General features: G+C 31.8%; 1 protein-coding gene, 1 long non-coding RNA gene and 1 pseudogene across 2 annotated transcripts in view; 1 reads left to right on the top strand and 2 right to left on the bottom strand.

Annotated features, from left to right (window-relative positions):
- Positions 1-1,889, top strand: part of LOC111621148 — a 31,083-nt pseudogene extending 29,194 nt beyond the window's left edge.
- The window catches only part of LOC111621146, a 19,074-nt gene that overhangs the window by 3,202 nt on the left and 3,791 nt on the right, over positions 1-12,081 (bottom strand). The gene's annotated exons all lie outside the window — the stretch shown is intronic.
- LOC111621149 lies at positions 92-589 on the bottom strand. Its single transcript, XR_002756011.1, has 3 exons — positions 518-589; positions 239-325; positions 92-164 (listed from the first exon to the last, which is right to left on the bottom strand). It is a non-coding gene; the product is annotated as an uncharacterized LOC111621149 (long non-coding RNA).

Here is a 12,081-nt window from a genome sequence, read left to right as displayed (position 1 = left end):
TCAAAGGACTTTGAATGCATGTTAATCCCAATTGAGCTAAATAAAAAACAAGTTTATAAGAACAGTTATTATTGTTAAAAATTAAATAAACTTACTTCATTTTCATTCAATATCTGTCTGAAAGTCGTTGCTCTTGACAATAACGTAATTATAATTTTCTTTCCCTAATTTAAAATATATTTCTTTAAGTTATTTTATTTATTTATAATTTTTTAAATGAAAGTGTTAATATACTCACAGAATATTCATCTTGCTTAATATTTAATTTATGTAAAACATGTTTAGAAAAAGCATGGAATAAACCACTTTTGTAACAGCCTGGTATCTATAAAATTCATTATATTTTCTAATTAACTCAAAGAATATGTAGAAAGTAAAAGTTATTAATAATAAATATTTTATTTTAATTTATATGTAATGAGTTTAGTATACTGAAGTTACATATATCATCTATTTTACTTTTATACATAAATTTTTAGAATATAAAAAATTGATTATATCAAAAATATATTCATACCAAAGACATGTTATAATACATTCCAAAGATCATTCGAGGTAATAATGGGAATACAACATCTTTGAAACACACCTAAATTATTAAAATAAAAATTAAATATTTCTTTTGTTCTTTAATATATTAGTAATGTAATTCAATACTTTAAAAAAGTAACATTATAAAAAAACTTTTAAAAATTAAAATTTAATTATTTTTAGCATATATACACGCACACACATGCTTATAATTACTGATATTGTTATCAATGTATTGTAAACAGTGCAATTCTTGACAATACTGTTTAGCCATTTCCCATTTCTATGGAAAATATATGACACAAGGAGACAGCTCTTAAAGAATTGCTTCCTAGTGTCATGTCTTATTCCATAGATAAGAGAAAAAGAATAAACAATAGTATTGAGAATTATACAGTCTACAATTCAAGATCATCATTCATGACTTTTTGTGAATATATATAAATCCAGCAAAATTTAATAAAATAAAAACGTTTTCAATCGTTTTTCAACGATCATCTTCAGTTACCAAAAATAGAATATTAAATATAGAACATAAAATGCGTTCAAAATAAATACAAAAAATAAAAATTAACGGAAAGAGCCCTAGCGGACGCTTTAATGAAAAATTAACAAATAAACCAAATAAATAGTGAAAATTAATAATTGTAAAAGGACCTCCACGCAGTAGACAATGAGTCGGCGTCTCTATGGTTTATACAACTGGTTTTCATGTGCGCTTTAATAATAATTAAATTCTAATTAATTTGCTACTAGAAGTATTAAAAGCTCTTATTAAATTTAATAATTATAATTGTAATTAAATTAATATTTATTAAAAATTTTTGAATATTCTGGAGTAAAAGAATTTGCCTGGAGTATGATAAGAGATGGTGCCTAATGCCTACCTGTAGTACCGAATTAATTATAATTTAATTATTAATAGTAGACAAAAATAACCCAATTCATTACAGCAATCACTTTGCTTAATCATGTTGTACTTTAAAGAAAGTTGATTTTTTTATGAATTTCTTACATTATTAATATTAAAATGAGTATTTTTGAAGGTTATTTTGCACCGGGTTTATGTTCAAGTTAAAATAAAATTTATTATTTGTATTACAGTGGTCAGTCACCAGCTGAAGCAGATCTCAATCTTTTGGAAACAGCTAGACGTTGTGAACTTTATGGAATTCAGATGACACCAGCTAGAGTAAATAAAAATAGTTTTGATTTAGTTTTTACATTACATGACTTTTAAAAATATTATTTTGAACAGGATCATGAAGGAGTGGTGCTTAATTTGGCTGTTGCTCATATGGGAATTTTAGTATTTCAGAATTTTACAAAAATTAATACATTTTCATGGGCTAAAATAAGAAAATTAAGTTTTAAAAGGAAACGATTTCTAATTAAATTACTTCCAGAAGGCTATGTAAGTTTATTTTTTATTTTTTCCTTTTTTTGTTAACTTGCTTTATAATATTGTCAACATTATTTTAAATTTAAATGTTTATAGGTTATTCTTAAAACAAAAGATTAATTTTTTAAATAACTAGGAAAAACCACAAATTTTAAATTTAATAAAATACATTTTTTCTTAAATGTATTTTATTAAATTAAAAATTTGTTTTTAAAAATTAAATTAAATTTTAAAAAAATTAAATTAAAAATTAAAAAAGTTTTTCATTTATAATTAAATGTGTGTTTGTGTATTTATCTTAATGGATAGTAAATTTAATTGAATATTGAAACTGTTTGGAAAGAAGAAATAATACTAATTAAAGAAATTTTTAAATAATTTATAAACAAAATACAAGTTTATGGGGAATATTTTTTATATAATATAATGAAAAACTGCAATTTTCTTAGAGAGAAGACAACATCTTCAGTTGGAGTCTAATTCTATTAAATATTTTCAGAATCTTTATATTCAACATTACATGGTAATACCAAAAAAATTTCTTGTTATAAATTTAAGCAAAGTTATAACACAATAATTTTTATTCATTATGCTATACTATTGAAAATAAAATATCAAAAAGCTTTAAACATTAAAAGCAAAATATATTAATGATGTATAGATTATTATTGAAAGAATTTTCAAATAATATCTTACATTTAGAAGAACAATATGTTTTCTCTCTAAATTATATCAAAATTAAAATGTGATTATTTTTGAAATATTTATTTAGCCTCTGATGTATTGAATATCCCAATTTTATTTTTAATTTTTCTGAAACACTAAGCATTTCAAAATACCTATGTTTTATTATTATGAAAAATTTTATAAACAAGAAGTTATGCTCATAATCACTTGTTTTTAAAAAACTTTAAAGCTTAATAATAATAATAATAATTTTGTAAATTTACAAACAATTGAAGAAGTAGCATTTTGTATAGAGAGGAAAAATATATTTTCAGATTTCATACTGCAATTAGTGGAAATACAGGAGCATAGACTAAATATAGTTTTATAATTATAATTCAAGAAATCAATTTATGTAAAACTAAAATGTAATGATTGTATATTTTTCTGAAGATTAATTTATTAGTTTAGTAACTAAACTAATACATAAACTTAACTTAATTGCATATGAATAACGAAACTTATTCATATGCAATTATATTTGAATTTTATTTCTGAAACTTGTTAAACTTTAGTGTTTTCATATGAAAATGGGTTTTTGCTATTTAATTACCATTGCAATTAGCAAACAACTGTTGTAATGATATATAAGTATGCCAAATTATATGTATATAGCCTACATATAAATAAAATAATTTAACATTAATTGAAGGGGTGAGTATAAAAGAGATGTAAGTGACAAAAAAAATTTTCTTTATTAAAAATACAAAAAGTATTAATTTAAAAATAAAAGAATAATAAACATGTCAGTAATATGCAAGGAAATATATGTATTTATTTACTAAATTTAATAAAATACAGTTTTTTATCAATGTTAAATTTTATTCTAATATATTCAAGTCACATTTTTTGTTATTGTAACATTTTTCAATTGAAGTCCTGAGTATAAAAAGGGAGATATGAGTTAAGCATGATATAATACTACTACAAATTTGCAAATGTATATCTGTTTGTTATATTTTATGGTAAAAGTGGTATATTCAGTTAAGGATAAAATGCTTAGATTAATTTATTATAAAAATCATTCTTATAATGATATNCTTGTAATTACCGTCATTACCGTTGAGAGGTAGGATGGAGGTGTTGATTTAGTTGTCATTTGTAACAGGTGATTGAGGTCATAGGTGACGTCTGATAAGGATCGGTCTGCTAACTTGATATCGTAGTCAGAGTTTAAATTTCTCTTTTCTTGGGTTTGTGATTCTAGGAGACGTTTTTGAAGCATTTGAAGTTCAGTTTGATTTAAAAGTTGTTCAATTTGGGGAACTACTAGGTGTTTGCTATCTCAAGTTGTAAGGTTGATTGTCTTTGAAAGTGTGAGGTGAGAACAATTCCGGGTAGGTAACCTGTACATGCATTTGGTAGATTAATCATTCCAGTATAATTCAATTTGTGAGTTGTAGATATATAAGGTGATTTCTGAGGTCTAGTAGGACATCGGATAGTTAAGGTGAGAGATTCAGGTGTGGAATAAATCCAGGTTCCTTGTTCATCTATTCTCTTAAAGATAGGAGCATATCTTGCGACGATTTGTCGAGTACAGAGGTCTTTGACTTGGGTTTCGATTCCATTAAATAGAGCATACTCACAACTTCGTTGAGGAAATCGTTGTATGGGATCGTTTAATGAACAAATAGGAAAATGGTCTATCTTGCACATAGTGAGTTCGAATCGTTGGAGCAACATATACGATTGTCTATCCATAGACAGAGCAATAATAGGATATTCTGGCTTAAATTGGAAAAAGGTTTTTAATGTAGGGATGTATGTTGGAAATTTGACAATTTCATACATATCAAAATATCCACTAGGGGTGATTAAGGGAATTTTGGCGAAAATTCGTAGTTTCCCAGGTAAAGCTACAGCAATGGTGGTTATCCCTTGGTAATATTTAAACAGTGTGTCTGGCTTGCTGGGTTTGATCATTGCGTAGCCTTCCGGAAGTTGGAGTTGAATGTCTCGTAGAGTTCGTAACATGATTTCTCGTGAGATAAAGTAGGTGCTTAATCGACCTTGTTCTAAAATATTAATCGCTTCTCGTAGTTCTACTAATTGGAAATGTAATTCTTGAACGGCGAATTCGATCGTTCGTAGAATTATCTCAAAGGCTAGATTATATTGGTATAAATTCATGATCTCTCCAAAATATTCTTGTCGTTTAAATAATATATAGATCTGATGTCTATTATGTTTGCTTATGTCTAGGGTATCATTCAATAGAGTCGTTTGAAAGCGCAGTAAATGAAGAATTCCTTCATTATGCTATTTAAGGTTCTTTCCCAGGGTAATATCAGGGTGCAGGGTAATGAAACAGGGTAATATCATTATTAATGCCAAAAATTAAGGGAATGGATTTAATTGAAACACCTCTCCTATATTTTATATGACCTCTATTTTTTCATACAATTAATGCCCTATTAATATGCTACAACTCAATTTCTAGACCTACGGTGAGAATGATCGACTAGAAGTAGGTGAAGTAAATCGTGAAAAGTGATTACGAGTAGGTCGAGACATCGATGGAGTTGGACTTGTTCCTTGGCGTCGGAATATATATGGAGGAGTTATTTCTAGTTCTCCTACCGGTTCCGATTCTTCGCTTTCTAGATTAAGTTTATCACTCTCCATTTTACTTTCCATATGTTCTTCCGGTAATGGAGGAAGGAGAAGACAAAATTGACTCACTCCAAGGATCGGTAATCAATTGTGATTCTTCTTCCGAAGTTTCGATAGGCGATTCGAGGGTAAAGTCCGTGCTATCTTGCTGGGTTCTAAGTTGTTTGATTTTTCTCTCTCGTAATCGCCGTTTCGGTCTTTTCTTCCATGTCCTCATCCGGGTTTCCCCAGTTTTTATTTCACTTCGGTCAGAACAGATGTTTGAATAGTCCCGAATTTTCTCCCATTTATTTATGGGGTTCTGCCCTCTCTTCCTTCGGCGCGGCCGTAAGGGTGTGTAAAAATGGATAACTTTACCATCGGATAATAGCATCTGTCTATTCGCAAAATCGAATGTTAGGTGCGCCTCATGAATAAAGTCATTTCCTACAATTCCGTCACATGGGGCCGTAAGTTCATCTCCCACGACAGCAAATCGTATTCGAAATTTCCTCCCCCTTAATTTCACGGAGGGTATTGCTGTGCCTATCGAGGTAACAGGTTTCCCCAGGATGGGCCCCAATTTTTGTCTCGGTCCAAACTTAACGTAAGCCTTGTTTCTCAATCTGTTTGCTAAATTCTTTGATAGGAGTATAATATCCATTCTAGGATCGACTCGTACCTTCACTGGGATATTGTTAATATAAATTTGTATAATAGGATTTTGGGTTTCAACGGTTCGGGTGGACCCTATTCTGCCTTTCCACCTTGTCTCGTTCTCATCGGTAGGATAATAAAACATAGCCTCACTTGGAGACGTTGTATATTTAGTGTTAAATATAGGAAAAGAGTTTCGATTTTGTTCCTGTTTATAGATCCGCCGATGGTGATATATAGGAGATCATCGCTTCGGCTTATTTATAGGATAAGATAAGGTAGTATCGCCTCTAGGCTCAAATTGAAGTCGTCGACCTTTGATACTATGCACATTGCCTTTCCAACGGTTTTTCGTTGGTTCCGAAGGTTGCGCGCGGAAGCGGACCCGATTTTGTTCAGGTCTTGCGTCACTTCGCTGTGGGGAGTCGTTGCGTGGGCGTGCGCCTCAATTATTATTATTATTCTCCAGGCGATCAGGAAAATTTTGTGTCCGATTTTGGCTAGATCTGTTATTCGGTTGGTTAGATCGATTATACGACCGATATTCGTTGCGCCTAAAAGCTGGAGTAGGATATGCTCTATTATTATTATTCCCTCTCTGATTTCGATTGAACGGCACATTTCTAGAATTGATTCGAGGGGAGGCTCGGGTTAAACCGTCCATACGCGTTTTCAGCTCGTTCATCGCTGCCGTTAGTTGTTGTAGATCATTGAATGAAGGAGAGGAAGTTGTTGACCGGTCTCCTTCTCACACGGTTCGCATGATTTCCCGCGGACTTGCTGTGATGTTTTCTATTAACTCCTCACTAATCGCTGCCTTTAACACCTCGTCAAAGTTAACGGGTTCTCTGGACATCATTTGTTGCCTTATGCTTATGTTGATCCCATTTAAAAATTGAGCCTTCAGTCGCTCATCGAGCTCTTTAGCTTGAACCCTTTGGATAATCGCGGTTTCTTCTTCATTGGCACCCGGCTCCAGTGTGATCACTATCTCCATTGCCAGAGACTGCAGACGAGCGGCATACATCTTCCTCCCGTTTCTGAACACAAGTGTAAAATTTATTTAGTCGTACAGGAAAAGGTTCACGTTCAAAATGCTCTATCATTATACGTTTGAATTCATCAAATTCATCTACTGCTTTAGTCCTATGATCCTTCCGGACAAATTCTCGGGCTATTCCCGTAAGCTTCAACTTAGCTACCGCTAGCATCTGAGACTTGGACCAGGCGGCTACTTTGGTTATGTCCGCCAACGAATTGAAAAAGTCTGTTACCCTGGTGCCTCCTGCCTCTCCAGAAAAAACAGGTAACAGTGGTATAATCCCGCTTAGACCTCCCAATGTGATGGGATTTGGCGTTGGATTTGGATTTGGGTTGCCTGGCCCACCCGCAGGTTGAGGTTGCGGATCGTGCTCCATTTTATCTTCTAATTTCTACCTAACGTCCCTACTGTAGGAAAGTAATATCTAACTCAAGTCGAATCGACCGTGTTACTCGTATATGGCCTTTCTCCGTCACCTTACCAAAGTTCTGAGGAAGTCGAAACCCCACTCCTGACACCAATATGTGAACCGCTGGGGAGGGATTAGGTCTCCCGATCCGGCAACAGGTTGTTAAACCCTTTCACTGTCAGGATGGATGGAAGGATTCTTTTTCCCTGTAATGTTTCGGTCGAGTGGCGGAGGGAGGAGTGCGTCGGTAAGGTGACCGACGATATACGAGTAAAAGAGGACACCAATTTAACAGGATAACAACGATTTATTAGCTACATAGATACAATAATAACTAATTTCAAAGGGAAAAATCTGAGTCCCTGAAACGCGAAGGACCGAGAGAGAGTTCACAAAAATTTGTTCCATACCTCTTTATGTCTTTAAATATTCTTAAGGAGAAAGGTTTTGATATCCAACGGGTTGGTAGGATAAGGATAATAATTTTTCTTCAGGACAGAATATCGATAGGACACAGTATATTAATTGGACACAATATTCGTAGGACACAGTCTTAAAAGTGACGGCGGATGAACGACTCCCCGCGAGAAGGGGAAGGAAGGGGTTTTTATAAGTTCGGCGTGGGAGAATGGTCATGTGACCAATTGGGAGAATGGTCATGTGACAAAGGTAAAAGGTATGCGGATGGGTCAAAGTTGTTCCCGGGACCATGCTAACTATCAACTTTGGAGGTGGAATGTGGGATTAGTTTCGAAATGGACAGATGTTTACTTTAAACGAAAGGGGAGATCGGAATTTTTCCATTTTTTTAAGTTAGGGTATAGTTTAGAATTTAAAGGAAAATTTAATTGGGGGTTTAGAAAAATGCTGTATATTAATCGAAAAATTTGATAAAAATTCCGGATCTCACAAAATTATTTAACTGGAGAATTGTAAATCAAAAGAATGTGCCTAAAATGATATTAAATTTAATAAATATTTCACCAGTGACTATTTTTTTTACCAGTATTTTACCAGTGACCTGTATTTTTAGAAGTTAAACAATCATTTTTCAGGCTATAATAAGACTAATTAATTAATGATTAAATGATCTAATTTGTTTTGAAGATAGGCAGTTAAGCCATCATTCTGTGCTAATTTTAATAATTACAGGTATCCTTTGATTAATGCACTTAATTAATTCCTTGATGTTACTGCATACAGTAGAACCTCGATTATCTGCCCCCCGATCAACCGACCCCTCGNTGTAGAAAGTAAAAGTTATTAATAATAAATATTTTATTTTAATTTATATGTAATGAGTTTAGTATACTGAAGTTACATATATCATCTATTTTACTTTTATACATAAATTTTTAGAATATAAAAAATTGATTATATCAAAAATATATTCATACCAAAGACATGTTATAATACATTCCAAAGATCATTCGAGGTAATAATGGGAATACAACATCTTTGAAACACACCTAAATTATTAAAATAAAAATTAAATATTTCTTTTGTTCTTTAATATATTAGTAATGTAATTCAATACTTTAAAAAAGTAACATTATAAAAAAACTTTTAAAAATTAAAATTTAATTATTTTTAGCATATATACACGCACACACATGCTTATAATTACTGATATTGTTATCAATGTATTGTAAACAGTGCAATTCTTGACAATACTGTTTAGCCATTTCCCATTTCTATGGAAAATATATGACACAAGGAGACAGCTCTTAAAGAATTGCTTCCTAGTGTCATGTCTTATTCCATAGATAAGAGAAAAAGAATAAACAATAGTATTGAGAATTATACAGTCTACAATTCAAGATCATCATTCATGACTTTTTGTGAATATATATAAATCCAGCAAAATTTAATAAAATAAAAACGTTTTCAATCGTTTTTCAACGATCATCTTCAGTTACCAAAAATAGAATATTAAATATAGAACATAAAATGCGTTCAAAATAAATACAAAAAATAAAAATTAACGGAAAGAGCCCTAGCGGACGCTTTAATGAAAAATTAACAAATAAACCAAATAAATAGTGAAAATTAATAATTGTAAAAGGACCTCCACGCAGTAGACAATGAGTCGGCGTCTCTATGGTTTATACAACTGGTTTTCATGTGCGCTTTAATAATAATTAAATTCTAATTAATTTGCTACTAGAAGTATTAAAAGCTCTTATTAAATTTAATAATTATAATTGTAATTAAATTAATATTTATTAAAAATTTTTGAATATTCTGGAGTAAAAGAATTTGCCTGGAGTATGATAAGAGATGGTGCCTAATGCCTACCTGTAGTACCGAATTAATTATAATTTAATTATTAATAGTAGACAAAAATAACCCAATTCATTACAGCAATCACTTTGCTTAATCATGTTGTACTTTAAAGAAAGTTGATTTTTTTATGAATTTCTTACATTATTAATATTAAAATGAGTATTTTTGAAGGTTATTTTGCACCGGGTTTATGTTCAAGTTAAAATAAAATTTATTATTTGTATTACAGTGGTCAGTCACCAGCTGAAGCAGATCTCAATCTTTTGGAAACAGCTAGACGTTGTGAACTTTATGGAATTCAGATGACACCAGCTAGAGTAAATAAAAATAGTTTTGATTTAGTTTTTACATTACATGACTTTTAAAAATATTATTTTGAACAGGATCATGAAGGAGTGGTGCTTAATTTGGCTGTTGCTCATATGGGAATTTTAGTATTTCAGAATTTTACAAAAATTAATACATTTTCATGGGCTAAAATAAGAAAATTAAGTTTTAAAAGGAAACGATTTCTAATTAAATTACTTCCAGAAGGCTATGTAAGTTTATTTTTTATTTTTTCCTTTTTTTGTTAACTTGCTTTATAATATTGTCAANAGTTTAAATTTCTCTTTTCTTGGGTTTGTGATTCTAGGAGACGTTTTTGAAGCATTTGAAATTCAGTTTGATTCAAAAGTTGTTCAATTTGGGGAACTACTAGGTGTTGTGCTATCTCAAGTTGTAAGGTTGATTGTCTTTGAAAGTGTGAGGTGTGAACGATTCCGGGTAGGTAACCTGTACATGCATTTGGGAGATTAATCATCCCTGTATAATTCAATTTATGAGTTGTAGATATATAAGGTAATTTCTGAGGTCTAGTAGGACATCGCATAGTTAAGGTGAGAAATTCAGGTGTGGAATAAATCCAGGTTCCTTGTTCATCTATTCTCTTAAAGATAGGAGCATATCTAGCGACGATTTGTCGAGTACAGAGGTCTTTGACTTGGGTTTCGATTCCATTAAATAGAGCATACTCACAACTTCGTTGAGGAAATCGTTGTATGGGAACGTTTAATGAACAAATAGGAAAGTGGTCTNGAAGAACCGAGAGAGAGTTCACAAAAATTTGTTCCATACCTCTTTATGGTTTTGAATATTCCTAAGGAAAAAGGTTTTGATATCCAACGGGTTGGTAGGATAAGGATAATAATTTTTCTTCAGAACACAATATCGATAGGACACAGTATATTAATCGGACACAATATTCGTAGGACACAGTTTTAAAAGTGACGGCGGATGAACGACTCCCCCGAGAAGGAGAAGGAAGGGGTTTTTATAAGTTCGATGTGGGAGAATGGTCATGTGACCAATTGTTGTGAGGTAAATGGTACGCGGATGGATCAAAGTTGTTCCCGGGCCCATGCTAACTATCAACTTTGGAGTTGGAATGTGGGATTAGTTTCGAAATGGACGGATGTTTACTTTAAACGAAAGGGGAGATCGGAATTTTTCCATTTTTTTAAGTTAGATTTTAGTTTAGAATTTAAAGGAAAATTAAATCGGAGGTTTAGGAAACTGCGGGATATTAATCGGAAAATTCGGTAAAAATTCCGGATTTCACATTCACTCCCTGTTTTCTTTAAAATCGCACTTAGTAGTGTGATTTTAACCTTTCTGACTGTTTGTCTGCGAAGAGGTATGTTTACATAGAGAATGGTCCAAACGACCCTTTGCTGTCTTTTTTTCTGTTTCTCTCTTGGCACTAGATAAAAAATTCTTTTCGGTTACATTAAAATGCCGCGTCCAAATAAAAGTGATAAAAGAAGCCGATGTGAAATATAACACTTTGGTTATACAAATGAATCCCGGCACGTGCCCTTCGCGACAATATGTATGACTCGAGGTGGGAGGACGGGTGTCTTCGAGCTGGGGTGGTTGATTGGTCAGTTGAAGTTCCCGTTGACCTGGATAGGAAAGTATTGGTCAAAGTTCGTTAAGGTTGAGATGGTCCTTTTTCTTGGAGTTCTTGGTTTCGTCGGCTGGATTTTTGTGTGCACGATGTTGTTTTATCAACTATATAAAACTTTCCAAGATGCTACCGGAAAGTATTTAATGATTGGAAGATTCGTAGGTAAGTGGTTGTTGATATTTTGTAGCGGCGAGCGGGTTAGAACTTCTTGTGCGATGGGTTGAGTGGCACTTCGAAGTGTTAGAATAGTTGAGGAGTCACGTGCGTCGGAAGTCTTCGGCTTAAGAGGTGAAAGTAGCACTTTTCTTTAAAACATTAATAAAACTAAATGATAATGTTAAAATAGTCACTGTTTTCACGTAGAGGTATACGGAGGTTATATATACGATTATATTTACTCTCTCTCGGATGTTAAAATTCTAAATTTAGGATATATATATATATATATATATATTTAAATCTACAATTATATTATGAAAAAACTT

Source organism: Centruroides sculpturatus, unplaced genomic scaffold (assembly GCF_000671375.1).
Source record: "Centruroides sculpturatus isolate CEXI.00-Female unplaced genomic scaffold, Cexi_2.0 scaffold171, whole genome shotgun sequence".
In the NCBI taxonomy this organism is placed as follows: Eukaryota; Metazoa; Arthropoda; class Arachnida; order Scorpiones; family Buthidae; genus Centruroides; species Centruroides sculpturatus.
The sequence above is the reverse complement of the archived record's forward strand: the minus strand, read 5'-3'. Positions and strand labels throughout refer to the sequence as shown.